General features: G+C 42.8%; 1 protein-coding gene across 3 annotated transcripts in view; it reads right to left on the reverse strand.

Moving 5' to 3' along the window:
* PIP5K1B (phosphatidylinositol-4-phosphate 5-kinase type 1 beta) overlaps window positions 1–14,964 on the reverse strand; it is a 108,876-nt gene extending 93,912 nt beyond the window's left edge. Inside the window, exons 1-2 of one of the 3 annotated variants that reach the window (XM_017806086.1) lie at window positions 14,830–14,894; window positions 10,610–10,737 (exon numbers count right to left, since the gene is read on the reverse strand). The gene's annotated coding sequence lies outside the window, so the exon portion shown is untranslated. Of the gene's footprint in view, window positions 1–10,609; window positions 10,738–11,742; window positions 11,966–14,829 lie in introns of those variants that run through there. The other 2 variants (XM_017806084.1, XM_017806085.1) reach the window with 2 other exon arrangements.
* Window positions 14,965–27,700: the final 12,736 nt, after the last annotated feature.

Below are 27,700 nucleotides of genomic sequence, written 5' to 3' on the forward strand. Positions count from 1 at the left end.
ACAGTATCCAGCAAACTTCATAAAACCTTTAAGAAAACCACTGAAGAATTTTATTTCTCACCCTTCCAAATTTGGGGATGCTCCTGCAAGTCCCACCCTCCAGTATATTACAGACATACTACCATTCTCACCTTGTAGGTTCATACTACACAGTATTTCTCAGAGTTTGCAAAGCCCATTATAAACATAATTTATAGCTGATATGTGGAAGCAACAGATTCACAGAATCAATGTTTATACTGAATACTTCTGAGGTCCCACAAAAACCTCTGATTTCCATCTCCCTGTGTCAGCAGGGAGGTGATTGTTGTTTCTATTAGCCAAAGCATCACCAAAACACCCAAGTCAAAAATTGTTTGCTTCCAACTTTTTCAGCTTAAGCTTTGTCTCTAAATGTAATAGTCCCCACTGTGTCAAATGCACTTTGCATAAAAACATAAGATAGAAAATACTAAGAGCACTGCAAGCAAACATCCAAGTATTTCATGTGGTTGCTACTGAAACACAGTTTTAACCCAAGCACTTACTAAATTCCAGTCAGACTCTTGTCACTAGGATCCCTAGAGATTATTGCAAATGGAAAAATTAAGTCTCATTTTTCACTATGCCTAATTACTTACCCTGTCAAACTATTTCATAAACCCCCACATTCCTAGCAATTTTCATGTAATTTGTGATGCTTCAGCACAATATTACAGTGTCACAAACACTGATAAAAATACTTACATTTCAACAAACAAGCCCCTGAAAGAAACATATGTCCCTGTAATTAGACCTCAAGTTCAACGTAAAACTCCTTCTGCTTTGAAGGTCTATGTAAAAATCAAGACATTGTTCAACAGCAGCCAACAAAAATATCCTAAGGCATATTTTGTTTTTAACTCAACTTTTGTGAACCATACTTCTCATCATGGACTTTACCATCATTTGAAGGTATAGTAAAGCAAAACTAAATTCTTCTGTTCATGTAATGCTGTGACCAAAAAAAAAATTCAAACCCAAATAAACAACTTATAAATTACTTCCTACCACAGTCTGATATTACACATCTAGCTTCAGCTGAAGGCAGCGGAAATTGTTACTGGCATTTTAACCTCCAGTTTAACCATTTCAAACAGATGGTGTACTTGTGTGCTTTTATAATTTCCACAGCTAATGATGTTACCCTGATATTGCACATTAAGTCAGAAATATACCAAACATCAAGACTGAGGGAATTTCAGATCATATTTGTTAGCTGCATAAATTCCACCCAAAATTTTATATTATGAACAACATATGAATAGATCAGATAATTTCAGATTAAAATAAACTGAATGTGATTATTTTAGATTTAAGCTCTTCTTTGAACCCCTACAACCAAGGCAGTTTCCTTGAATTTTGCAAAGAACTATGAGCAGCTTGACACTGCTGTCTTCCACTGACTTCTGAGGCCTTTCTGATCATAAAGTCAGCCTGGTGTAGGGATGCAGTCATAAACAGGTAAAATTCAGCTATGGTAAGAGCTGCAATAATGTCACACATGGAAAAAGTTTTAAAGACATTTTTTCTTGAGACTTATAGACTTTGACTATTCATTTTATGAGTTAAACACACAGACCCAAACCAGATAGAGATTATGAGTGTACATAGTTCTTTATGGTACCATGTTACACATACCCCAGACGCCCATCTCCTCACAATGATTCATCTGCATCCACACTGCACTGATGTCTGCCTTCTGCCAGCTGTGCATGGGGCACATCTGAGCAGACCCCTGTGCACAAGGCTGATTTAGGGCACTGGCAAGGCTGCCACTGGGAAAACTGCTAGTCAGGGTCAGAGGGGTCTTTGTCCACATAAAAGAAACATTGGCAAGTATGGAAAAGCTATGACCAGGCAGAAGACCCATTTCAATCTGCATCAGAGCACATACCTACCCCTAGCGGGGGCTTCCCTTGTTTGCCCAAAGAATACCCAGACAGATCTCACCAGTTCAGCTCCTCCATGTCTGAGAGGGACAGAATGTGGATGAAAAGAAGCCTGTGCAGCAAACTAACAAAAGGAACATGAGCAGTGGGACCACACAAAAGGGTACTGACTTTCTGTTGTCACAGATTGTAACTTCATAGCAAATTTGGAAACATGAATTGTGTTTCTTAAATCCTGAAACTTGAATCAAGTAGTAAGATGCAAAGGGCAATTTTGACTTTCAGGCAGTCTCTCCAACGTCTATGCACAAACTGGGAGGAGTCAAGATGAGTGATAAAGGTAAGTGTACTTAGTAATTGTGCATAACTTCAAGGCTGCTTACTAGTTAATAATTGACCTCCACATATGGTCAAACAGTTGTTAAAATTATCATTTTTACACCATAGGTAAATAAATAAATTCAAGAACCAAAAATATAAGGCAGGATGCTCCTATGATGCACAACTACTTTAGGGCTGTACCAACTCACAGTTTGATCAAAAATGCACTTAAACTACAGTGATCTTTCTTGAGCAGGTTCAAAGAAGAGCTGTGCATTACACAACTACTGTAGGAATCCTTACACAACTCTTCCTTTAAAGAAAATAAGGCAAAGAGGGTAATGCTCTCAGATAATCACCTTGACGTGTCAATCCTCCACCCTATAGAGTTCCTGTAACTTCTGTGACATAAAGCACGTGAAGCAGAAGCTGGGTAGGTTCAAACACTTTTCAAAAGTATGAAAAGACCAAAATAAACTCAGAGGTCAGTAACATGCAAGACATGCTCTGTTTGTGCTTTAGTACAATGGAGCCCAGGTTCCAAAGAAACCTAGCTAAATCTAGAAACTGGAGTCCCCAAAGGCAGAGCAGACCATGGCCCTTTTTCTTTATAAACAACATTTCTAATTATTCACACAATAAGAAAAAGCTGTTAATGTACATTGCTGAAACACAGTGATAACAATCTCCTTTCTTGGTGTTGCACAGTAAGTTCATCTTAAACACTATCAGCCTTCCCACAGGAAGCACAGTATCTTTTCAAATTAGGAGAGAGCCAAGTGCACGTCACAGATTCTCCTTTATAAATAAACTTATAAAGAGAAGGGAAAAAGTCAGAAGAGTAATCAGCAGTGGAATAGTTTAATGACTTACTAGGTTACTACTGGAAAGGGGAAGGAAATTGATCACTTCAGCTGCTAACAGAACACAATCTCAAGTTGAGAACCAGTAACTACAAAGAGTACTTTCAAATGTGTTTCTTCTTTTCTCCTGAAGTTTTGTGTGCTCACTCTTGGCTAACTACAGCACAACAGGAAGCCCTGTGCTCACATAATGATAATAATAACAACCCGGTCTGCTGAGGTAAAGAGACAAAAATGAAGGAAACACTGCCCTTATTACAGGCTCTGTAGGGGCTGTATTCCCCTCTGTGGGGCTGTAGATGACTTAGAGTGTTAATTTGTTGCTCAAAACCTCCAGTTTTGCTACTCTGCTACAAACAGCTAGTCAAATAACACAGTCCTAGGTAGGATCTGTCTGTTTGCATTAACACTTCAGGCTCCAATACAAGTGTATGCAAAGCACACGACAAAAGTCACACCTAAATATACACCAACACACAACAAAACCTGGTATGTTCTCTATCAGGATAGTAACATAAAGGAAGAGAGGTAACCTTGTAAACACTAAACAAAAGCATGGGACAGCCATAAAAAACCTCCAGTCTAGATAGACGCTGCCTATTTTGCATAAGAACACCACAGTACACTGAATCTGCTGTTTCATATGCAGACAATTAAAATATTTCTCCACAGACAGGTCAAAATTAGTTGCTCGTGTTCTACATAATTTCAGACAGAGAGCTTGGGACTGAGCAAAGATGACAGTTTACAATACTTCAGGACTTAATTAAAGCTTTGAGGGCTAACAAGTAGGATGCTCCTCCTACTGTTGGAATTTCTTTTTTCAAACACTTAAGCATAAGATTTTTAATAAAACATCCTTAAGAATACATTTCAGATGAGAAGCAGTACACAAATCATCTTAACCTCAATATTTATAAACTACTCATTCCTTAGTAGTCCTGGCTCTGAAAAAAATATATATATTAAAAAAAGAAGTTAATTCAACAATGAACATTTTAGTAGGTATTCCTATATAAATGAAACAAAAGCAATTTGCCATTAACACTGTCATTTAAGATGTTCTTCTGATTGGATAGATAATTTTATTGAAGAGGTCTGAAACTCTTCCTTCTCAGTACCATCACTAAAATTTCTCCTAAATTCATTGTTTCATCTAGTTACAGCAGAATTTTAGAAGGCACCTTAAAATTACACAGGTATTTGTGTTTTAATTTTAGGTACTTTTATTATCTCATGGTTGGATTCCATTATTTGCACACCATGTAATAATATTCTATGGGTGTTTTTCTGTCTAGAAAACAGATGCCAAGCTGCCTCTTTAACAATGCCATCTCTGCTTTCTGTGTATGCTAAGAAATTGACAGGCCAGAAGACAAAAGTAGTCCCAGCAGCACCACATCTCTGTATGCAAATTTCAGCAGAAATCTAACAACCACAGAAAAAGTGATCATGAAAGACTGTGATGCATACTCATCCACATTCCCAGGAGTTTCAGACCATTTCTAGTGGAAAGACCAGCAAAGTAAGGTTCCAATTTAGATTTCTATTGCCACTGAGAAATACATAATAATGTTCTTTCCATTGCAATACTTTAGAGTCCTACTATAGTGATCTATGAATAGTTGGAAAAAGGTTTATAGTGTAAACAAAATCTGATAACATTAAACATACAAGTATCATTATTTAACGAGATGACTTGTTACATCACCATGTTTGTACTAAAAACAAAACCAGAAGCTGTGGAATCTCATGAGAAGGTTTTCTGTTTGCTAGCCAAAAAGATCATCATAATACTTCCTTTGTTTTCATGTTGAACAAAGTGACTTAACTTGGTGGGACATCTCTCTTTCCTCCAAGGAGCTTCCACTACCATTCTGAATGTGAAGTTTCTTTTCCATTAAGTGGAGTGGGGTATAAAGGACTAAAGTACTGGTACCTCAAAGGCTTCTCTGTGTGCTTGTCTTCATGCACTGCAATACATCTTATACAGTTATCCATACTGACTTCCACATCACTCAAAATCAAGCAAAGACACCTGTTTTGGCAGAAATTGTGTACTCAGTTTTGTCTTAAGGGTGTGCTCCTTTGTGCAAGGTTGAGCCACACATGCCTTTTTCTTTCCAGACTACTTATTTATCCACAGAAACACTGCTGTATCCACAGAAACACTGGAGATGGGTCAGCTGAGTAAGAGGCACTCTCCACATCACACAAATCAGAACCATCCCCTCCGCACTCTGAACAGACATATCACAAAGAAATACAGAGAAGACCCCAATCAGCGTCTGCAAGTGTGGATCTGCTGATTATGGTTTGCACTATGAAAAGTGTAAAGGTATAGTAATCTTTACCTTGACTCATACACCAAAACACTACACTGCATGGCAATCTCTCTAACAGCACAGAAGGTAAATTTTAGCCCCTCCATCCTCAGAGAAACCTTTCCTAATATGGTCAGCAAACACACTGAAGAAAAAAGTCTGAATAGGACTATTTATTTTCTTAGCAATGTTTTCTTAGAATGATGCATAAAAAATTGTACATTCAGAAAAATCAGTACACAAGTCCTCTCAAATTTGTTAAACCTTAGAGCAAGAAAAACAGACACTAAAGACCAAGGGCAATAAGAGAGCTGGCACATCTCTCGACTGAGCTGTGGATGTCAAATTTGACACTGAAGTAACTTTAAGTAACAAAATGATCCAAAAAACTTTGTCAGAACCAAACAGTAGTACTGGAAACAAAGTTCAGTGTTCTTACTTGAGGCAGTTTTGGTTCCATGTATTGCTACCCGCCACGCTGTAAACTTGGGCATGGCTCATACAAACAGTGCATTACTCTCAGCAAAAGGCTTTGACTCATGACACATTAAGACCAAGACTTTAATTAGGTACAAAAGGGAGAGAGCATTTGCAGACATTTTCAAGGCAGAAAGTTATCTTAGAAGGAAATCCCAGAATCTTTCCATGTAGTTCAATAATCCTTTGAAAATTTTCAAATATAGCTCTAACAGGAAGCCCACAAATTTTTAAACTCCTTTTTAATAGTCCTACAATTTTACAGCTTGGGTTAGAGAAGGTACGTAACAGTGAAGATTGCTCTCTTGGCCCCAAGTAAATAACTTCATTAATCTTCTAATTGGAGATAGGCAGCAGTGATGACTGCAATGGATTTGTACATTACCCAAATGAAAACTTGGCTGCTTCCAGTTTCTCTGGGTCATGAGTGCTTAGAATGTTTTACCAGCAACTGAGTTTGCTTGCACGGAAAAAAAGGCAAACAGAGAAAACACATTTCCCAAATTTTGTAAGCTAGCAGATGATAAACTGTGCTCCAAATCACTCAGAGACCAGGAGAAATCTTCCGTAAGCTAAGAAAACACAAAAAAACCCAAAAACCAAGCCATTTGACTCACAGCCTGTGACTCTACTATTGCCATCAGTAATGAGGAAAACACAGTCTTAGACATGCTATCTCGCTCACTTAGTCCTCTTCATGAACTGGAAAAAAAAAAATCCAACTTACATTTGGAGGAGAAAAAACAGTTTGTAATGAATCCAAGAGGAAAGACTTATTTGCTCTCATGGTCTAGTGGCTAATGGGAGGAGACTTCACAAGAGTTTACATAATTAAATGGAAGTACCATTCCAACACTGGGAAACCTTTCTGCACATGGCAGTCAGCAAAAGCAGCAAACACAGAACAGAGGCCAGCACAGACCAGCCTCAGTAGAGGGCTGGGACTCCCATCAGGTTGCCACCCTTGGTATCTCTCTGCTCCCCCAGCTGCTGCTGCTGGCAATAGCTACGCTGAGACCTGCAAAGTGACAGGCACACTCCTGCTACAATTAATCACAGAATCATAGAATTGTTTGGGTTGGAAGGAACCTTATGGATCATCTAGTTCCAACTCCCCTGGCCACTAGACCACATTGCTCGGTGCCCCATCCAACCTCACCCTGAATACTTTCAGGGATAGAGCATCCACAATTTCTCTACGCAACTTGTTCCGGTTTCTCATCACCTTCACAATAAAGAATTTTTTCATGATATGTAATGTAAATCTACCCTCTTTCAGTTTAAAGCCATTCCCCCCTGTCCTATCACTACAGGTCGTTATCAGAAGTCCCTCATCAGCTTTCTTACAGGCCCTCTTTATGTACTAGAAGACTGCTCTAAGGTCTTCCTGAAGCCTTCTCTTCTCTAGGCTGAATATCCCCATTCAGCTTCTCTTCATAGGAGAGGTGCTTCAACACCCTCATCATCTTTGTGGCCTTCCTTTGGACTTGCTCAACAGGTCTGTGCCCTTGTTGCCCCCCCCCCCCACCCCGGGCTGGACATAGCATTCCAGGTGGGGTCTCACCAGAACAGAATAGAGGGCAAAATCCCCTCTCTCACTCTGCTGGCCATGCTGCTTTGATGCTGCCCAGGATGTGTTTGGCCCTTGGGCTGCAAGTGCACATTGGTGGCTCATGTCCAGCTTCTCATCCACCAGTACCCCAAAGTCCTTCTCTTCAGGGCTACTCTCAATCCATTCTCCACCCAGCCTGTATTTGTGCTTGGGATTGCCCCAACCCAGGTGCAGGACCTTGCACTTGGTATTGTTGAATTTCATGAGCTTCACATGAGGTTCTTAAGCGTCCTACTAGATGATATCCCTTCCTTCCAGGATGTTGACCACACCACCCAGTTGGTGTTGTTGGCACACTTGCTGAGGATGCAGTTGATCCCACTGTCCATGTTGCAAAGATGCTAAGCAGCGCCAGTCCCAATACCAATACCCGAGGACGCCACTCATCACTGGCCTCCATTTGCACACTGAGCCTTTGACTGTAACTCTTGAGTGTGAACTTTATCCACCAAATCCATGTCTCTTCAGTTTAGAAACAAGGATGTCATATGGGACAGTGTTAAATGTTTTGCATGTCAGTTGCTCTTCTTTTAACCACTCATTCCATTACACCATTGTAGAATGCCATCAAATTTTCAGGCACAATTTACCCTAGTGAAGCCATGTTGGCTGGAACCAATCACCTCCTTATTTTCCACATGCCTGAGCATAGTTTCCAGGAGGATCTACGCCATGATCTTGCTAGGCACAGAGGTGAGACTGACTGGCCTGTAGCTCTGAGCAAGTTTGAGCTGGCTTTCTGCCAAGTCTCCAAATGCTCAGTGAAAGCCCCTGTCCTCCCTCCCCCTTTGGGCAAAGAAAGGAAAGGAAAAAAAAATATATATAAACTGAGAGAAACCGAAATCAACTGGATTATATAAAAAATATATATTTACAATTATATATATTATTTGAATATATATATTGTACATACAACAGGGAGCTCCCGAGGGGGAAAAAGGGAAAAGGGGGGAGGAAACAGGGATAAAAACTAAAAACAAATATCCTCCAAATACGCCCATTAATAGAGAGCTTGCAGATAAGCACAAAAAAATGGATTAAATACTTCCCTGAACGGGACAGCAGAACTGTTCGAGGCACCAGCCAACTTCCCCACGCCTCCTGGAGGGACCGGAGATAACGGCAGGTCTGAGCAGCAGGCCCTGGCCTATACAAGCAAAGCCCATCTATGGAGAGACCTGTCACCTTCAGCCACTGGAAGAGAGCAAACTCTCTTATCTGCACCTTTTTATATGTTGTGTTATGGAAAGAGATGATATGGAATACTTCCTTAGATTTCTGACCCCGTTGCTAAGGAAGGCCTAAAAAATCCAAGAGCCAACCCACTACAAGCTCCCTTGTAGTTAAGCTATCATTTACCTGCATGGATGTATCCTCTGGCATTTAGCTAACTCACACTGGTACTCAGGCCAAGAACTTCTTTCAAAAATAAACTTAGCAGGAGAAAAAAGCAAATAACTTTCCCAGATAGTGAGGGATGGGAAGTTCTGGGTACAAAACAGCCCAAGAAGAATCCAGCCCATTCACAACTTGGCAGGCACCCGTCTCACCTTGCGCTTTGCTACAGAGTAGCAAAGTAGCTACTTTTTCTACAACTAGCAGCAACAAGGAGGGGAAAAGCCCAAACAGGCACAGAAAGCGAGATTCAGACTGGGAACATGGTGAAGGCAACAGCTCTTGCAACCAAGCAACAAGTTTCTCTCTCCTGAATAGATTACAGGAACACCAACAGCAATCTCAAGTTACCTTCTCAAGAGCACTCAAGGTCTCACTCCATTAATTCCGCTTCTCTTATGCCTCTCCACTGCTATTTACACCCCCCACAGCACAGCCCCACAAATGCGGGTTGAACCTTCAAATTGCACCAGTTAAAGAGCCAGTTGAACATCACTAATTTCTTTTGTTCTTGCAAAGTTATTTTTAATCCACATCAGTTCAGTGATCTGATATTATCACAAAGCTTACCAACAGTTGTGCAACCACAGCCAAAAGACTGGCAAACTGCCGTAACAGCTGTAGTATTTTTAAGTCAGCTTTGGTGCTGAAGGGAACATCCCACTAAACTGCACTGCTCATCAAGCTGTAAACTTAAATGTCAGAAGTTTCCTTCAGTTCAGATGGCACAGCTATGTTTCTGGAGTTGTGAACAAGACTTAATAACTGTAAACTGCTGCAAATAACAGCAATATTTGTACTACTGAATTGTGCAGATTTTTTTAAGTATTTGTGCAATTGAAGCATCTTTATATTTGTGTCCATTATGCTTAATGTAACTGTGATCATAAACTAGAAGCTCTAGACAAAGGACATCAAGACAGACCTTTCAATTTATATTTTCCCTTGCCAGAAAACTGCCAATTCCTAAGTTTGTACAGAGATAAAAGGAGCCAAGTGGAACCCAATTCCAGAAGCCTGATACTTTTTTTCATAGGATGAGTTCTATGATGCACAGTGAACTTCTCTCCATTAGGAGAGGATAAAAATCATTGTACTATCACTGGGTGATCGCCTGCAGACACATGCTTCTTATACAGCACTGGATGAATCTTTCAGCCTCTGTGCCTCAGTTCCACAGTGTGCAATATGTGCATTCCGTGGCCTCAAAGAGACATTTTTAAAAGTATATCATTATCTCTAGAATTTCAAATACTGCAATAACAAGGATCTCATGAAAACCAAAGGGCACCAAACGCAGGGGTCTGGCCAGGTGGCATGCAGACACAGAATACATGAATCTTGAGCTAAAGGAGCTAGCAATAAAAATGAGCACAGTTAATAAAATGGCCATCGTACAGTACCTGCATTATTAGACAAAAGCATCCTATGACTGTGCACATCCACAACACCACACAAAATTTTGCAAGTAACTTGCTTTTTGACTATGATGCAGGTCATAGCTGTGACACATTGAAGAAACTACTGCTAGCTTACTCTTAGTTTCTATAAATCTCATATTTCAAAATACAAAACACAAGCACATCTAGACAATAGTGAAAATATACAAGGCACTTGCAACACCTACAACTTTCTCTGTTTCACTGATCACAAATAAAACAGTTTTACAGCAAGGAGAAAATAACAACAAAATGGTAAATACAGTACCTCACAACAGGCTGATAGTTTTCTAGTTCACAAGCGGAGAGTGGAAGATAAAAAGTGAAATTTCCAGCTCATTGAAGGAGGACTTGAAGTTTCTTGCTCACATACAAGGAGAAAAACCTCTTTTTGCACTGTACCAATGTGAAGAATAAGACAAGACGCATGACCACATAAGCACAGCAGGAATCTACAATGACAAATCAGACACTTGATCTATTTAGAGAAAATTAAATTTAGAATATCAGTGGTGAGGGCCCATGTCAGAGACTGAAATGTTAAGGGTTAATGACTCAAACAATCGGCCTATTATTAACAAGAACCTTCAGCAGTGGGTTATAACAGCCCATAACAAGTAGGTACAGTACAAAATGGATTCAAACACAAATTACACTTAGAGAAGGAATGGTCCAAGCTGTACCTAACACTGGATGGCAGAGGAGACATGAACAGCATGTTCCCAATCCCTGCTTAGTACTGTCAGCAAAGACTTCATTTAGAAAAGCATTCCATTGCTTTTAACTTCTGTAGAGTTTTCTATTAAGCAGCATGGAGTTTTAAATAATAAAACATATACCAAGCTGCTAATTTTTATGCTTTTAAATGCACATTTTATTTTGCTTGATCAGCGAAGTTTGCTTTTTAGCTTCCACAGTATATAAATTTCAAATACGGCACCACATAATTACCAGCAGTAGAATCACAGAATATTTTAGGTTGAAAAAGACACTTAAGATCACTGAGTCCAGCTGTTAAGCTAACCATGCCACGTCCACTACTAAACCATGTCCCTAAGTACCACATCTACATGTCTTGAATACCTCCAGGGATGGTGACTCAGCCACTTCCCTGGGCACCCTGTTCCAAAGTCTGACCACCACTATTTTTTCCTAATATCTTATCTAAACTCCCTTGGTGCAGCTTAAGGCCATTTCCTCTTGCCCTATCACTTGTTACTTGGGAGAGGAGAACAAGCCCCACCTAGCTACAACCTCCTTTCAAGTAATTGTAGAAAGCGATAAAGTCTCCCCTGAGCCTTCTTTTCTCCAGACAAAACAATCCCAGCTCCCTCAGTTGCTCCTCATAGGATTTGTGTTCCAGACCCTTCACAAGCTTCACTGCCCTTTCTCTGGACTCACCCCAGCACCTCCATATCTGTCCTGTAGTGAGTGATGGGCCCAAAACTGAACACAGGATTCGAGGTTAGGCCTCACCAGTGCCAAGTACAGCAGGAGAAGCACTTCCCTGGATCCTGCTGGCCAAACTATTGTTGATATAAGTCAGGGTGCTACTGGCCTTCTTGGCCACCTGGGCACTCTGTTGGCTCATATTCAGCTGCTGCCCACCAGCACCCCCAGGTCCTTTCCCACCAGGCAGCTTCCCAGCCACCCTCCCCCAAGCCTGGATTGCTGCCTGGGGTTGTTGTGACCTAAGAGCAGGACCCAGCACTTAGCCTTGTTGAATCTCATGCCACTGGCCCTGGCCCATCTATCTAGGCCTTACCAGGTCCCTGTGCAGGGCCTTTCTACCCTCCAGCAGATCAGCACTCCTGCCCAATTTGGTGTTGTCTGTGTACTTACTGAGGGTACACTTGATCTCCTCATGCAGATCATCAATAAAAATATTAAATAGAACCAATACTGAGGCCTGGGAAACACCACTTGTGACCAGCCACCAGCTGGATGTAAATCCATTTACCACCACTCTCTGGGCCCAGCTATCCAGCCAGTTTTTTTAACCAGCAAAGAGTGCACCCGTCTAACCCATGGGCTGCCAGTTTCTCAGGAGAATGATGTGGGAGACAGTGTCTAAGGCTATCTACTAAAGTCCAGGTAGGCTATATCAACAGCCTTTACCTAACCCACTAAGCAGGTCACCTTCTCACAGAAGTTGAACAAGTAAGCAAAGTAATAATACTGCAACACCAACAAGTATACCTTGTTCAGCTATTGTGTAAGACAAAGGCAGGTTCTCAGTAATTGCTAGCACAGCATATATCATGAAGGGTGCTGAAGCTGCACCAGAGTTTATCCACCCTTAAAACAAAACGTGAACTGGGGGGAGAAGGGGAGGCACCTTCTTACAGACAGGTGCCTAAGGAAAAGCTTTTGCCAGTTTCTACCCTAAAGGAGGCAAGAATGCCAAGACACTTAAAGTGCCTTGGTTACACAGAACATAAACACACACATTAAGTACAGCACATTCAGGACTGCGAGAATCAGTAAGCATATTTTCAATAGTATATGGAGCACATTATGTGACCACAGAGGAAGTACTTTTTGTAGTTTCTAGCCTATTCTGTTGGTGTCAGAAGTAAAAAAAAGAAATGCCTTAGCTACCTAAGATAAGAAACAACACTAAGAAAAATCAGCACAATTCCACAAACACACACTATTGCAGTAAACCACGTTTAAATTTTCCCAATATCAAGAACACCCAAACACATAACTAAAGACAGCCTTAAACCTGCACCAAATGAACTCGGTGAAAGAAACCTCCTGCTGTTTTTAATGATTCAAGGATCAATTCCTAGATTTAGAATATGATTTTCAACTCCCTGTTTTATGTAATTTGGGGAAGGGAAGAATCCAGTAAAGAGATGAAATACAGTAAAAATTAATTAAGAGGAACATTTTTACAGTTCTATTTTTCCCTCAATAAATAAATTATTAGAAACTGATCTTTAAAAACAAAAGAGATGCAAATAATTGTGTTCAATTTTGGTTTTCTTGAATCAGTTTTGAGACAGGTCTAAGGAAAAGACCCAGTCGATTATGCATAGGAAAAAGTATCTGGATGGAGAAAGAGATGTGACTAATTAAGCACTATTTATGTTGTGGAAGAGTCAGAGTAACAACCACATTAGACATTCATCAGAATATGTATTCTCTGCTTTGAAGGTGGAAAAATTTTGAGATCATTTAATGAACTTTGTTGTAAAGCATCTCCATCATAATAAACATCCCATAAATTTACATTGAGATATAAAAAAAGCCCAGTGGATTCTACTGTATACATTCATGAATTCCCAAACTGCCAATGCCCCTTATGTTAGGTTCATTTTAAGAAGTTTCTGTGGTTTTAATTTTGATCTGAGCCCTCCTCCACCTTACATTATCCAAATGTTAGCTCAAAATATTTACACAAATACAAAACTCTCATCATTTTGTTAAATGGAAGGAAACAAACCCACTGTTTCTTCACCATATGGAATATCCTTCTAGAAGCAACATGAAACAAGTATATTTACATTTCCTTTGGGAGAGCTAACAACATCCATACCAAGTTTTCCTTAAGCAACAGCACGTACCATAGTTCAGCTTTGAAGAGACAGCATTAAAGAGAAAAGGGCGCGGGTGACAACCCAAAAACCTCTGATCACTTAAGCAGGATACTGGATGCTACTTTATGGTAGTAACAGGTAAGTTTACTATTTAAAGACTTTCCTGCTGTCGGATCCTATTCAGCAAAATCAGCGTCTTGGGCAGAGAGACGCCTCAGTCCAGCCCCTCTCTCTCCGCGGCGGCGCCCAGCCGGACCTCCAAGGGGACGGGCTGCGCGCACCTGGAAAAGCCCGTTCAGCCACAGTACAGTTCAATCCTGAAAGAACTAGCGCCTCAGGCATGCAGGAACCTACTCCTCACCATTCTCTCACAGGCTGTTGGGTACGTTTTTTCCTTAAAAAGCTGCAGTCCCACAATTACTAGACTTAAAAGTCTGTGGAACTTCACAGAAACACACATACACACCCCAAAACAACCAACACACACACAAAAAGCACAGGAATGAGACACGTTTTCTGCCAGTCCTTTAAGGCCTCGGGTGCCGGCGGTGCTCCCGGCGGGGACAGGGACTCTCCGCTCCCGGCGCGGCTCAGCACCTGCCCCAGCCCGGCTCCGAGGCCCCGTCGGCCTCAAACCTGCGCCGCCCGCCTTCTCCCACAGCCCCGCTCCCCGGGGCCGAACCGAACAGCCCCACAAAACGCAGCCAGACAAACCCGGAGAGCCCTCGCCGCAGTTCCCGGGCACGCCGCGCCCGCCCGGCGGGGGGACCCACGGCACGGAGCGCCCGCGCCGCCTGCACCGCCCGCGCCCAGCCCTCACCGCCGTCTGCGGGGCGTCCGCCCCCCGCAGCCTCTGGCGCCCGGCCGAGCCGCCCAGGACGGAGCGAGGACCCCCCGCTGCCGCCCCTGACCCTCCCGGCCGGCAACGCCGCACTCCCCTCACCTCCAGCGCTGGCGGATGGCGGCAGGAGGCGGTGCTGAGGGAGGGCTCCTCCCGCGAGCGACTCTTTACGCCCGTCCGTCCCATGGGCGAGACGGCGGGACAGCTCGGTGGGCGCCCGGAGAGCCCTTCCCGCCAGTCCCGCGGCCCTGGCCGCCTTCCCTCGCCCTTTGCTGGCTCTCGCCCTGCGGGTGCGGGTGCTGGTGCTCTGGGCGCAGGAGGTTGTTTGCGGCGCGGGGGCGGGGGAGCGGCTGGGGATTGGCCGTCCCGGGTCCGCGGGAGACACGGCTGCGAGGGGCAGTAGAGGGCTGCGAGCTACTCTGAGGTGCGAGGCTGTGGTGGTGCACGGAAGTGTGAGAGCACCTGTTGGCCCGTTCTGGCAAAGGGAGCTCTGGCTCCATTGCCAGCTCACTGTTTATAGAATCATAGAATGTTGAGGGGTTGGAATGGACCTTAAAGAACATCTAGTCCCAACTGCCCCTGCCGTTAGACCTTCCATTAGACAAGGTTGCTCAAGGCCTTATCCAGCATGGCTTTGAACGCTGCCAGAGTTGGGGCATCCACCACCGCTCTAGGCAACCTGTTCCAGTGCCTCACCATTCTCACAGTTAAAAATTTCTTCCGTATATCTAGCTTAGATTTCCCCTCTTTCAGTTTGTACCCATTACTCCTTGTCCTATCACTACAGTTCCCAATGAAGAGTCCCTCCCTGGCTTCCCTGTAGGCTCTCTTCAGATACTGGAAGGTTGCTGTGAGGTCTCCATGCAAACTTCTCTTCCCCAGGCTGAACAACCCCAACTTTCTCAGCCTGTCTTAGCCCCTATTCTCAACCACTGTTCAGGGTTGAATCTGTCAGCCTGTACTGGGAAGTTCACCTTCCTTGCCTTTCGCTTCATTTCTCCAGGATTGCACTCATTCATTGCACATGAGCTTCAAGTACTGCCAGTCATAGAGCTACTTTTGGGCTGGCCACCAGGAGACCGAGTCATGGGCAGGACACATGAGAATAACCACCAGCAGCATCCACCTGGTCATCCCCATCTGTGCTGAGAAGGCCAAAACTACAAGTTATTAATCCCCCCAACATTATGTATTTTCCATGTTTAGGTTTTGCAGGCCTCAGGAGAAAAATGAGCGGGAAGAATTGAGGAGGAGGACCGTGAAGAAGGCTACAAATCAGTGTAGATGAATGACTGTGGAAAGCAAGCTGGGAGAACAAATGTGCAAAGATTTCTTGCAGAAGAAAATTATAGGTTGAACACTGCTGTGTTCAAGAGAATGTCTGTCCTACAGGGCCCTGGGCTTTTATCAGGGAGCAGAGTGCTGGGTCTGTACCCATGCTGTTGTGACTCAGGGCTGAACAGGTGACAGCCTGCTCCCTGCTTGAGAATGGTTAAGAACCCTAAGCAGCTGCTCAGGACCTTCTTATTCCTGGTAGAATAGACTACTCCCAAGCTACACAACATGGGTGCATAATAGCTCTGAATTTATAGCTGTTATTACTGATATCAGACAGGCTGACTCATGCACATTGAATTCCAAGTGCAGAAGGAACTATTGTATGCTTGCACACATTAAAGAAAAGAAATATCATAGCCTTTCAGTGTTCTACTTCCATTTTTTCTTCCATTTTGTTCAAGGTCCTTACTTCAGTCTGTTTTTTTATATGCTACAGTATTGATAAAAAATGAGAACAAAATAACTTCATCATTTGTTTACTCGGACTTACGTGCAGTAGTCACATCACTTAAAAGATAGTGGCTTCCCTAAGTCAGAGTTGCAAGAGAGATTCCTGATAAACTAGCTTCTGCTCTCATCCACTGATGCTTCAGTTTCTGCTTTTTACAGCAGTAGGAGTACAGTGGTTCATATACACTGCAGTCAGATATGCCATCTGGCTCAGCTCTGAATCTTTAGAGTGGATGGCATTTGTTTAATGTATTCAAAATCTGCAGCATTAACTAGCTCATGTTATATGAGTATTTGGAAGATGACAGAGAATAGACCATCGAGTCTTCTCAAAATTTCTTTTCAGATTTTTAAGGTGGGCTGCTTCTCATTACATTTAACTTCAACAAGCAGACTGAACTGTCTTAAAGAACTTTTGCGAAAGAAGTTTTAAGAACTGCAGATAGCAGTGACACTGGTTATATGAAATGAACAGTAACAGGTCCTTTCCCAAGAGTGGACTACTTGCAAAAAAGCATCCTAAAGTAAGAGAGAGTTTCTTCTTTCTGCTGAACTAAACAAGTACCTGAATGTTTTCTTCCACTCATGCATGCACTCAGTAACAATGCTTGTTATATGATGCAAGTAAACTCTCAGTAAAAGACAAGTTATGAGTCTCAGTGACCAGGTTTTTCTCCTCACACTGCCAGGGTGTCCTCACAGTGCCCTGGGGTCTGCCAGCTGCCTGTAGATATATGAAAAACAACCTGATAGGAGCTGCCACTAGTTGTGATAGTAGATTGCTTGTTACAATCTAATTTTCTGCACTTATCATTTTGGTAGATTGCCCTTGACATGGATTATTCCCAGCTGGCAACCAAGCCTCATGCAGCCACTGATTCACTCCCCCTCAGAGTGGGGTTGGTGAGAGAACTGGAAGAGTAAAAGTGAGAAAACTCACGAGTTGAACACAATTTAATAGGTTATGCAAAAGCTGTGTACACAAGTAAAGCAAAACAAGGAATTCTTTCACCATTTCTCATGGGCAGGCAAATGTTAAGCCATCCCAGGAAAAAGGGGTTTCATCAGCTGTAACATTGACTTGGGAAGACAAACATTATCCCATTCAATGTCCCAACCCCTTCCTTCTTCCCTCAGCTTTATATGCTGAATATGCATTCTGTGGTTTGGAATATCCCTTGGGTCAGGTGTCAGGTGTCCCGACTGTGTCCCCTCCCAGTTTCTTGTGCACCTCCTTGGTGGAGTGGTGGGAAGACCAGTAAAGGCCTTGATGCTGTGTAAATGCTGCTCAGTAGTAACAAAAACGTCCCTGAGTTATCAACACTGTTTCCAGCACAAATCCAAAACACAACTTCCTACTAACTACTGTGAAGAACACTAAATCTTCCCCAGCCAAAATTCCATGCTGAATTCCAGGCTAACACTTTATGCTGCTTATACCATATGAGCTAGATAGGTAACTGCAGAAAATCTGGAGATGTAAGTGGTAACTGGACACACTTTTTTTATTTGTATAATCACTGTTTGATGGGATTGATGATGATGTTTATGTAGAGGATATTTACGACATTCCATAGCCAAAGTATTTTTTCCACAAAGTATCTAAGTTGAGAAAAGAGCCATTATTTAGTTTTATATATGGGTGACTGACGACATGTATTGACAATGCACTGAAGTCAGTTTTAAGACTCAAAGTTCCAAATCAAAAATGCTGTGGTAGAGTGATGGTCTGGTATAAACACACTTTTCTGATTGAGGCTCTTTGGGACAATTTATATGAAGTAGATTTATGCTCATGATTTTTTACCTTTTTACCTGAAAACTTATGTTCTTGGTGATGTGGAGAAAATTGCAATTGTGTGCCATACCTAAGCCAGAACAAATTTATGCTAGCGGGAGAGCCAGTGGTGCACAGGTCTGGGATGAATTTTGCTGAAACCATAAGTCATTGCAGCTGGATCATATTGCCAATGCAGAACACTTAATATTTTTATTGCGTCTTCACTTTGTCAAAGCATTTGCACAAGGATAGCAGTACAGAGTGCTCAGTCACTGCTGGATACTTATGGGAGTTCCAGGTGTCACTACCAGAGGAGTGAGATCAGATGACCAAAGTAATTTTTTTTTGTCTTGAAATCCATGAACCAGTATTGGTCTGACCTACTAACTGTGGGAGTTCAGCATATAGAGTCCAGAACATGCACAGTGAGTATATTAGGCCCACATTAGTAATTTCATTTTTACTTTCCTTTGGTTTTACATATCTTGTAAACATGGACCAATTTTTGAAGGAAAGTTGGAAAGTTACATATAAGAAGATTTACTTTCCTCAACATTAAAAAAAAAGGATTTCTGGAAATCTGCAAATGAAGTAAAGGGGGTAAATCAGAGTCTTGTGAGTAGCAATGGGTAATAAAGTCTTCTGAATCAAAAAGCTCCCTTTAGAACATGACTTATGCAGGAGGTAAAACTTAACATACTGTTTCAAGGCAGACAATTCTGTGACATGTTACTTGGGAGAGATTTTTTCCCCCTAGAAATGTATAGAAATACAGAGAGTTCTGTTTCTTCTCTTAATTAAAATAAGCAATTTTCTTCACCATGTTCCTCTCCCACTATGTCTTTAAAGAGCATGCAAGATTACATTAAGAAGCAAAACCAGACTGTTTTCCAGTTCTAGTGATTTGATCAGCTTATGAAAATAATAAAAAGGGTATATATTGACATACTATTAAGCATGTTCATTAAGGATGCACTTTACAGGGGATTAAAATTCATTGGCGTCCTATAGTTGTCTGAATATTCAAGGGCAACTTCTCCTTTCTGTCTAGTAATTTAAGAACATAAACTTTTTATGTTCTTACGTACTATGAAGGAGATATGAGCTATGTCATATCAACATGTCAACACTAAGCCTGCATTTTATTTGCTGAGAACAAGGGCAGAAAAGAAGGCCTTATAAATGGGTCCAGAGTGCTTTTAATAAAACATATTTTATTCAATAGGGATTACCTGGATTTCTGATGACTCCTTTCAGAAGATCATGAGTTTTTGGTATCTAAAAACTGATATCTAAGAACCTCCTCCCCTGCCTTCTTCTTTCATTTGTTTTCTACTCCACAAGCAAAGTAGCACAACAAAGCACTCAGCTTTGCTCTAGAAATCAAAGAGCTCTTTATACAGCTACTCACATTAGCCATGGTCATTCAGATAAACTTTGTCTAAAGTTGACAACTCAATCATCCTGATCCCTTCCTTTGAATGGAACTGCCATTTTTGTGCCGTTGACATTACTATTCTGAACAGAACAGGTGCACTTTTCTGAAACCAGCGAAATATGGGAAATTGTTTCTTCCATTAATCATTTTCTTCAGTCCAGCTAGGATTACAAACAGATTCAGTCTTTCTGGATTCCTGTGCTGGTTTAAGAGTTAACCAGCAGGGGAAATGAACTCAACTCAAAGGAGAGATTATAAGTCAGAATAACAATTTATTAAAATAATACAGTAAGTACAATCATACAAACAAACAATTGGTCTTAACCCACAAAACCCAAATGTATAACCCAGTACCCTGGGGCATGAACAAAGTGGTGTTCCTTGGGCCCCCCCTCACCGAGTCCAAAGTAAAGTGAGAGGGGAAAAACCTGCTGGTGGGAGAGCTGTTGCAGTCTGGTCAAAAGTGGTGATTGCAGTCCAGCTGAGGGTGATGGTCTAAGTCTGGTTGAGAGCGATGAGATGCAGTCTTCCTCTGGATCCCAGGAGTGGTTAAAAAAATGTTCCAAGACTCCAAGATTATATATCCTCCAGTTCAGGCAGGAATGCTCAGTGCTTCCCTCAGGGCAGGGAGTTCCACAAAGGGTGTGAGGACAAGAGCATCCTCCTATCTCACAGGCCTCTTAACACCTAGTTTATAGCCTGAGGAGTCAGGCTCTATGGGCAGAGGGTGTTGTCAATAGTCTATTGACAACAGTTTCTGGGAAATGGCATGGAAGGCTATAGAATACACAGTTTTGGGTTACACCCATACCATGATGAACTGATCTCAGCTGTCCTAACTAGGACAATTCCTCATCCACCACTGCATCCTTTTAGCCACCTACATCGCTGCATTTGTCCTACTTAGTGAACAGTTCTGCAATAAGCTGGATTTTTTTGATTGTTCTTGTAACTATGAGGCTGCGGAGCATGCCTAGATGGTGCTATTAACATGTAGACAGTACTTCCAGTCTGAGTGTTGCCAATATTTCCTGTTTCTTTAAAAATAATTGCATAATCTAAGCCAGGACCACAGGGGAAACTGCATATAAGACAAAAGAGGTTGTAAAATGTTTCTAAAAGTGAAAGAGAGAGAAGCATCTGGTTGAGTTAAAATGCTAACACTGCCAAACAGAAAGCATGCAAGGTTCTGACAGCTAATTAAGTTTTGCCACATTTTCGCTTGGAAACTGACCAGTGTTGAGCTCTCCTAGCTGACAAACACTAGATGACCCTAACTCTGTTTCCCAGTTTAGGACATGCACCTGAAATGATCTAATGCCTAGGAATCCCTGGGAAATAACAGTCATGGAAAAAGTCTGTAACAGTCTTTCTTTTCCTGTTAATTTTATTGCCTAGAGAATATAGATGCAAACTGGTGGAGAGGAGGGGAAGAAATTAGTAAAATGTTGAAGTAAATGTTGTCTGAACATTTTTGTTGAGTCATCTTCTAGTGTCATGCTCTTTAAAATAACAATGTAATGACTGTAGATTTGTCATTTTAGATAAAAAGATGACTTGAACTCATGCTTTTAAAAAACCATCAGATTTAAACTAAGATTGCATTTATAAAGACTTTACATGTTCACTAATGAAACACTCATTATTTACAATAAATTATGTTATTTGGAGTATAAGAAATCTGCTTCATATCTGAAGCAATCTGAAAAACAAAAATTCCATTTGAATGCAAACTAGAATAGATGTTTACATCTTTAAATAATATGAAAAACAATAAACACACATACACACACAAAAACAAAAACCCCACAAAAAAAAAAACAAAACAACAAACCAAAACAAAAAAAAGTAGATATAAGCCTGTAGCCTGCACCCTGCAGACTTTGGCTTCCCTTTGCAGCTTTGTTCTTCTTAAAGCTATGTGTTCACTTTGGGACACTGAATCAAAGTATGCTCTGGTCTGAGTGCCTGCTTCAGGTTTTCTGACAACCGATTGTAAACCTCCCAGTTTACTGTCTGGCAGACCAAGACTGTCTTTCAGAGACATCTAATGCCACTGCAACATCTTCCATGTAGAGACGTGTCCTCCCCCATGCTTGGTATTCTGCGCCCTCTGATAATGAATCATTTGGTTTTAGTCTTTCAGCATTGTCTTATGTTTTTCCATCTGAAGAGTATCTCATTTTTAGAGAAAAATATATTCAGGATTCACTTCGGAGAAGTTAACTATGAGACGCAGTGCATTTTCAATGGATGTTGGTGCTATTTGACTGACAAAGCCCTGCTCTTCAGGTGCACATAGGTGTATAACTGTACTCACATACCTTGCTGAGGAGAGGAAAATTCAATTTCTAAGAGTATTCAGAAGTGGGTTGCTCAGGTATCAGTGTGATATCTTACTATTTCAAAACAAGAAATTGCTTTTGCAATATGCAGATGGTTACATGCAAGTTTTATTGCTCTTATTTCAGAAATATCTTCAAAGCGTGGTTCTTTAGCAGTTGGTAGTGGGATTGGAAAACATGGCTTTATTCCCTAGCTAAACTGGAGTTCTAAAACACGAGACATCTTCTCTGCTGGATGGAGGTAGAGACGGATTTCACGTTTGTTTTTTTTTTTTTCCCCAGATACATTGCTTTATAACTGCACAGAAAGAGAGTTGTAGTGTGTTTCTCTTTCTATTATAGTTATCACATCATCATTTGCAAAAGCAAATGCTGGTACATTCTATTCCTGTGCTAAGGCTGCCTCCTATGGCCTGCCTGTACAGCACAGCACGGTGCTATGCAAATACATTGGAGGGAATTAGCCCAGAGAAGGGTGTACAGTGTTACACTCCAAAAGAAAAGTCTTTGAGCACTAACTCTAAATGGTGATAATTAAGCAGACTGTGACTCTTTAATACTACATGAGATGCCCCATTAGGCTTGAGAGCAATCAAGCAAATGTTCTTTAGTTGACAAGCTACTGCTTCTAAATTTGTGGAAAATGCTAAAAAAAAGTTTTTTAACTGTTCCCAATCACAAAAGGAAGAACAAAATAATAAGTATGACAGAACAAACAAGAACAGAGGGACAGGAAAAAGTCTTGTAAGACATTCAGAATTCCTTCTCCTGTTCTGCCCTCAAAATCGAGCGTATTCAGGAGAATTTCCTTTGGAGTGTCTGAATCTGGCCCGCACAGGATTCCCCCCCCTCCCCCCGCCGGAAGCCCGCGGCCACCCCTGGGGCCCCCCCGTTGGGCCCGCACAGGGCCGCCCCCCAGGCTCTGCCCCCCCTATCCTCCTCCCCAGTGGGGGAAAGGAGAGAGGGAGCTTTGCTGGCGTGGCTTTGTACCCTCATGAGAATGGAGAGTGGAAGCCTCAGAGCAACAGAGGTTTGCTGGTCTGGTTTGGGGGAGGGGGGGGAGGGGAAGGGTACTGGGCGGGCCGTGGTGGCCCTCGGACTGGAGGGTGGGCAGGTACGCTGTGCATGGGAAGATACGAGGTAACACGGTGGGGGGAGGATAAGGTCAGGGTGGATAATGGTTTTCTCTGGGGGTTGGGGGTCTCGGCCGGATGGGGGCCTGGAGAGGGTACTCGAGCCCTAGGTGGGTACAGGGTCTGGAACGGTTTTGTTCGTTTGTTTTTGGCTCACCTGCGGCTACTGCCCAGGTTCGGTATGTTCTGGATATATTCGTTACATCCTGAAAGGGTGGTCAGGACAAAGGGTTGATCCTGGGTGTTTCCCTGGGATTGAATATAGACAGGTGACAGAAAAGTAGGAAGTGTAAGACTTGCCCTAATCGTTTTAATAGTAGGATTGTAACCTGTGTACCCCTATGTGGTTGCGAGCTATGCTGGCGATGGTACATGCCTTCAGTAGGGTCACCCATGCCTGACAGGTCAAAACCGCAGGGTCAGATACAATACATTCTTGGGCAGGATGAGCTCGTTAGCCTTCTGGCAGTCATCCTAGGAGAAGGACAACTCTAATCCTAAACCCGGGCAGATGGAGCTCGCTTAGCCCTGTAAGACCATCCATCTAAGAGAAGGTCACTCTAATTCAACCTACGTCCTGAGGACCTCACTGCCACTGTCCAAGCTTGCTCAGCCCTGGCAGATGAACCTCAGGATTAAAGGGTGGGTTCAGTTCCACGCATACTGCGTCTCACCTAAAAAATCCATTGCGCAGGCTTGAAGGCTTTACCCACATGCAAAAAGCCCTGTAGCGACGGGCGAGGGTCGAAACGGCAGGTGAAAGGTGCACTGGAAGCCACAGACCCAACCCTGCATGCAGGCGGTTCAGGATATTGGTCATTTGAGACTGACCAGAGATGACAGTCTCTTGGGGCAGCACCCTGAACAACCAAGCAGCCTTTTCAAGGACAGCACTGTTTGCTCCACTCAGAGAGGGGCCTAGAAAAGGTGGCCTAAACAAAGCTCATCTCCACCCTTCACCCGGTTGATTAACCGCAGGCCAACGGGCATCTTCTTCCAGTGCGGTCGCACAAAGATCAAAAGACAAAGGCATGCACCTGCCTCCAAAGGTGTACCTAAATTAACTCTAGCATGTTGGAACAGCAGAACCATGCTCGATTCTGCAGATAGCAGTCATCCTGAACATCTTTCTGCCCTAATTGCCCATGAACTGGCATGTCTCAACATCGACATAGCTGCTCTCAGTGAAGTCCATCTCCACGAGGAGAGACAGTGCCGGTTACACACATGGTGCCGGTTACACACTCCTTTGGTCAGGTAAACCAAGAACCGAAAAACATCTCTCAGGAGTCAGCTTCATGATCAAAAACTCTATTGTTCCTAAACTCAAAAATCTGCCGACGGGTCACTCTGACCGCATTATCTCCCTACGCCTTCCACTCCACAACAAGCAGCACGTTGTCCTCTTTAGTATATATGCCCCAACTCTCCAAGCTGACCCTGCTGAAAAAGATAAATTCTACACTGACCTGCACCACCTTATCCAGAAAGTGCCTGCAGATCATAAGATCATTATCCTTGGTGATTTCAACGCCAGAGTAGGTAAGAATTTTGAAGCATGGAAAGGAATATTAGGCAAGCATGATGTTGGAAACTGCAATGATAATGGTCAACTTCTGCTAAAATTCTGTGCAGAGCAACAGCTCACCATCACTAATACGACCTTTCAGCAGAAAAATAGTCTGAAGACAACCTGGATGCATCCTAGATCTAAGCATTGGCACCTCATCGATTATGTCCTGGTGTGACGGAGAGACGTCCACGATGTCCACCATACCCACGTGATGCCCAGTGCAGAATGCCAAACAGATCATCGGCTTGTGTGCTGTAAACTCAACTTCAACCTTAAATTCAAACCTAAAAGGGGCTGTATCCCAAGGAGGAGACTCCAAGTTAACAATCTCCAATCAGCCACAGTGAGAGACAGATTCCAGGCAAACCTTCAAACCAGGCTTGAAAACCATTCGACAGATTCTACAGATGCCTCTCCTGAAACAATTTGGCACCATATGAAAAAACATCCTGCAGTCCTCTGAAGAAACCTGAAAACAGCATATGGGCCTACATACCAGGTCCAAAGCCCTCTACTCAGCACTGATGGGCAAACGCTTCCAACAGACAAAACCTCCATTCTGAATCGATGGTCTGAACACTTACAGACCCTTTTCAGTACCAACCATGTAGTCCAAGACTCAGCAATTCAGTCCATCACACAACAACCGATGAAGTACGAATTGGCTACTGCCCCCACTTTAGGAGAAACCCTCAAGACCATACAGCAGGTGAAAACTGGCAAGGCAGCTGGGGTTGATGGAATTCCACCTGAAGTCTGGAAACATGGGGGCCTTGCACTCCATGACAAATTTCACGAGTTTGTGGTGCGCTGTTGGGAACTCGGCAAACTACCATCAGACCTTCGAGATGCAGTCATCATCACTCTGTATAAGAAGAAAGGAATTAAATCTGATTGCTCAAATTGCTGGCAAAATCCTGGCAAGAATACTCTTGAACAGACTAATACCAGCTATTGCAGAAGGAATTCTACCTGAAAGTCCGTGCAGTTTCAGAGCCAACAGAAGTACCACAGACATGGTGTTTGTTCTCAGACAATTGCAAGAGAAGTGCAGGGAACAGAACAAAGGACTCTATGTAACTTTTGTAGGCCTCACCAAGACTTTCGATACTGTGAGCAGAAAAGGCCTGTGGCAGATTTTGGAACGTTTAGGTTGTCCCCCTAAATTCCTTAAAATGATCATCTCACTCCATGAGGATCAGCGCAGCCAAGTCAGATATGGCAATGCACTTTCTGAGCCCTTTCTAATAAAGACTGGTGTGAAACAAGGTTGCGTTCTTGCTCCAACTCTTTACACAGTCTTTTTCAGCATGATGCTCCAAAGGGCCACAGCAGACCTCGAGGATCAGGACGGTATCTACATTCGATATTGTACTGATGGAAGCCTTTTCAACCTAAGGTGACTGAAGGTCCACACCAAGACCTTAAACCATCTTGTCCGGGAGCTGCTTTATGCTGATGACGCCGCCCTTGTTGCCCACACAGAAGCAGCTCTGCAGCATTTAACATCCTGCTTTGCAGAGGCTGCTGAGCTCTTTGGGCTGGAAGTCAGCTTAAGACAGAAGTTCTCCATCAACCAGCACCTCAGGAAGTCTTCCATCATCCCCATATCACCATTGGACAATCAGAGCTTAAATCAGTCCAGCAGTTTAATTACCTAGGAAGCATCATCTCCTCAGATGGTAAGATTGATGGGGAGATAGACAATAGGTTTGCAAAGGCATACAGTGCTTTCAGAAAACTCCAGAAAAGAGTTTGGCGAAATAAACACTTGAAGAAAAGTACAAAGATCAGTGTTTACAGAGCCATTGTGCTGTCTGCTCTTTTGTATGGGTCTGGATCATAGGTCATTTACCACCACCACCTATGACTCTTAGAACCCTTCCATCAGCACTGCCTCTGAACAATCCTAAACATCCACTGGTTAGATTATGTGACCAATACATCTGTTCTAGAACAAGCAGCAGTCACAAGCATTGAGGCCATGCTACTGAGAATATAACTGCGATGGGCAGGGCACATCTCCAGGATGAAGGACCACTGCTTCCCTAAGATCTTGCTTTATGGTGAACTTGCCACCAGCTACCGCAACAGAGGAGCCCCAAAGAAAAGATACAAGGACTTCCTGAAACAACATCTCAGCCTTGGCCATATTGATTACCATAACTGGTCTACTCTGGCCTCAGATCAGGAGGCCTGGAGACACACCATCTATAACGCTGCTGTTTCTTTTGAGAACGCACGCAGGATCACTCTTGAGGAGAAAAGACAATGCAGAAAGAATCGTGTCTTGCTGAATATACCACCTAAGGAGTCTTTCTGCTGGAGTCTTTCTGCTATGCCTTTTGTAGTCAGATATGTCTATCTCACATTGGCCTCATAAGCCACCAGCGTGCTTGTACCCTGGAGAGAACTGAGTCTGATAATGGGACCCATTTCAAGAATGGCCCCATAGACACCTGGGCCAAAGAGCACAGCATTGAATGGGTGTTTCATATCCCCTACCATGCACCAGCTGCTGGAAAAGTTGAGCGGTGCAATGGACTGCTGAAAACCACCCTGAAGGCACTGTGTGGGGAGACTCTCAAACACTGGGAGCTGCATTTAGCAAAGGCCACCGGGTTGGTCAACACCCGAGGCTCCATCAATCGAGCTGGCCCTGCCCAATCAGAACTTTTGCATACTGTAGATGGAGATAAAGTCCCCGTGGTGCATATGACAGGTATGTTAGGGAAGACTGGATTAGTCCCACCTCAAGCAAATGTAAACCCATCCGAGGGATTGTTTTTGCCCAAGGGCCGGGTTTCACCTGGTGGGTAATGCAAAAAGATGGGAAGACACGTTGTGTACCACAAGGGGACCTAATTCTGAGTGAGAATGGTCTGTAATGTTTCATTGTATATATATAGAGAGAGA

Source organism: Lepidothrix coronata, unplaced genomic scaffold (genome assembly GCF_001604755.1).
Source record: "Lepidothrix coronata isolate B3197 unplaced genomic scaffold, Lepidothrix_coronata-1.0 Scaffold14, whole genome shotgun sequence".
Lineage (NCBI taxonomy): Eukaryota > Metazoa > Chordata > Aves > Passeriformes > Pipridae > Lepidothrix > Lepidothrix coronata.